This window comes from Enhydra lutris, unplaced genomic scaffold (genome assembly GCF_002288905.1).
Source record: "Enhydra lutris kenyoni isolate GAN:26980312 unplaced genomic scaffold, ASM228890v2 scaffoldscaffold28, whole genome shotgun sequence".
Taxonomy (NCBI): Eukaryota; Metazoa; Chordata; class Mammalia; order Carnivora; family Mustelidae; genus Enhydra; species Enhydra lutris.
Genome location: NW_019154112.1, coordinates 3836508 through 3839427, shown reverse-complemented (window position 1 = coordinate 3839427; position 2920 = coordinate 3836508). Strand labels below are relative to the sequence as shown.

At 43.9% G+C, this 2920-nt stretch overlaps 1 pseudogene; it reads left to right on the top strand.

Annotated features, from left to right (window-relative positions):
- Positions 1–2632: 2632 nt before the first annotated feature.
- The window catches only part of LOC111152454, a 4918-nt pseudogene continuing 4630 nt past the window's right edge, over positions 2633–2920 (top strand).

The following is a 2920-nucleotide window of genomic DNA, read 5'->3' as shown; positions in this document are numbered from 1 at the left end:
TTTATTTATTTGACAGAGAGAGAGATCACAAGTAGGCAGAGAGGCAGGCAGAGAGAGGAGGAAGCAGGCTCAGTGCTGAGCAGAGAGCCCGACGTGGGGCTCAATCCCAGGACCCTAAGATCATGACCTGAGCCGAAGGCAGAGGCTCAACCCACTGAGCCACCCAGGCGCCCCTTATTAGAACTTTCTTTAATGGAAAATTTCAAATATATGAACATAGAATGGTAAAATGAATCTTCTGCTATCCGTCAGCAGAAGATGGATTAAAACATTTTTATCAAATTTTTTTGATAAAAATTTTCAACTCGTGGCCAATCTTGTTTCGTTTCTACCTCACTGACTCCTTCCTCCTCGCCTGAATTGTTATTTTTTAAGATTTTATTTATTTATTTGACAGAGAGAGATCAAAAGTAGGCAGAGAGAAAGGGGGAGGCAGGCTCCCCACTGAGCAGAGAGCCCGATTTGGGGCTCCATCCCAGGATCCTGAGACCATGACCTGAGCCGAAGGCAGAGGCTTAACCTGCTGAGCCACCCAGGCGCCCTGCGCCTGGATTATTCTGAAGCTGTCCCAGATATCCTATGATTCCATCTGTGAACTTTTCAGTAGGTAGCACTGAGATAAGGACTTGCACAAATATCACAATTCTGTGGTCACATCTAAAAATTAATAATCATTTTTATCAAGTATCCACTCAGTGTTCAGATGTCCTAGACTGTATGTATGTGTGTGTTTTTTCAAATCATGATCCAAATGGGAGCAGATAAAACTCTTTGAAATCTTTAAAAATTTATTTCCTGGGGCACCTGGGTGGTTTAGTCAGTTAAGCATCTGACTCTTCATCTCAGCGCAGGTCTTGATCTCAGGATCATGAGTTCAAGCCCCACATTGGGCTCCACACTGGGCATGGAGACTACTTAAAGCAAAATAAAACAGAACCTTATTTCCCTAAGTTATTTTTGCTTACTTTTTTTTTTATTATGGAAAAATTTAAACATATAAAAGCGGCTTATTATTTCTGTTTTTAGAAAGGCAAGTATTGCTTTTTTCAGTTTTCATTTTGAATACTATAAATACCAATAACATAAGACATACAAGGAAAGCCTTTTGGGTTCTCAGTAATTTTTAAGAGTATAGGAGAGTCTTGAGGTGGGGGAGGAAACATTGTAAATAACTAGTCTAGAAGAGCTCTTAAAAATTACTCATGTCCTGTCTGTACCCTTCAAGATGTGGATTCAATTCACCTGGCATGGGGCCTGGGCAAAGGCACTTTGGTAAAAGTTCCCCAGGATGATTCCAAAGTGCAGCCTGTGTGGTGACCCTCTGCTCAGAGACCCGTAGGAAATAAGCAAAGGGACAGAGTAAGAAAGGCAACCAAATGCCCTAGGTCTGGAAGGGCCTCCTGGGACCTGCTGCATCCAGTAGAAATGCCGTCAAGAGCAGGCATGGAACACTAAAATACCAGTGGCTAAAAACAAATAGGAATTAAATTTTCTCATATCACAAGAAATCTGAGGAAGATAGTTGGTGGTGTTAGTTTGACCACTTGTTGATGCTATCGGAGACCAGACGGTATCTTTGTACTCCACCATCTCTCAACGTTACCCTTCCTTCCGTGTACTCATCCCCTCGTGTCCCCAAAGTGGCAGCTACATCTCGCTATCACGTCAACAGTCAAGATGGAAGAAGTAAGTCATAATGACAGCCGCATCTGTTTCTTTAGCAAACTTCTGCTTTTAGGTCACGCAGCCATCCTTAATTGCAAGGAAGTCTGGGGAGGGGAAAGAGGGGTCAGGATGAGTGTGGAGTGGGGTCAGCCAAACCGCAGTGTCCGCTGCCCACTGGTTGGACTGGTATGTGGGAAGTCAATATCCAGCTTCCTTTCCCCCACAGGACTTGTGCTGCTGAACAATGGTGTTAATTTTAGACTGAGTTAGCCATTAAGTCAGAAAAGTATGGCACCATGGAATGAATTCTGACATATTTTCCTTGACTAAACTATAAGAACATTATTATTATTATTATTATTATTTCTGTTATAGCTGCGGTAGTTCTGTTTCTGTCACTGTCAAACATGACATTCATCAACTAAGAAAAGATGTGTTAGAAATATCTGACTCCATTTAGCCGCAAACACACCCAATACTGAATCACTGGGTCTTTAAAGAGCAACTTCAGGGGCGCCTGGGTGGCTCAGTGGGTTAAGCCTCTGCCTTCGGCTCAGGTCATGATCTCAGGGTCCTGGGATCGAGACTCGCATCAGGCTCTCTGCTCAGCCGGGAGCTTGTTTCCACCCCCCTTGGCCTACTTATGCTCTCTCGCTCTCTGTGTCAAATTAATTAATTAATTAATTAATTTAAAAAAAAGAGGAACTTCATCTTATTGCAAGTATTCTGGAGATCCTAAGGCTTGTATCCTGCTCATGTCGACTGAACACGGGAAACTGAAAAGCATAACTGCCACTGAGGTGTGATATTGACTTATTACTACAAATAAATCTATGCCAGGTCTGAAATCATCAGAGATGGCCCCACACTCACCACGTGCCCAGTGCCTGGGATCTTTCCCCATCCCGTTTCTGGGGCTCACAGAGCCACACTTGCTCCTTACTAACAAGCCCCATGGAGGCGTGTGATGTCGGACAAGGTGCCATGTGAGGTGTGGTGACATAGAAGATAAATAGCTTGTGAGCCAGCGGTCACTGAAAGCCCTGCCTGTGCCAGGACCGGAGGAAGCCAGTCCGTACCTATCTGATGCTTGAGGGTGGGGAGCACCCCGGGAGCTCCATTTTGTATTTCATTGAGTCTACTCTTGTTACATTTCGGCTGAGAACCAGAGATGCTATATATATTGCATAGGATTAGGTTGAGCTGGGAGAAACAGAAAATTCTGAATGCAATAGTGGCTTAACCAAGACAGACT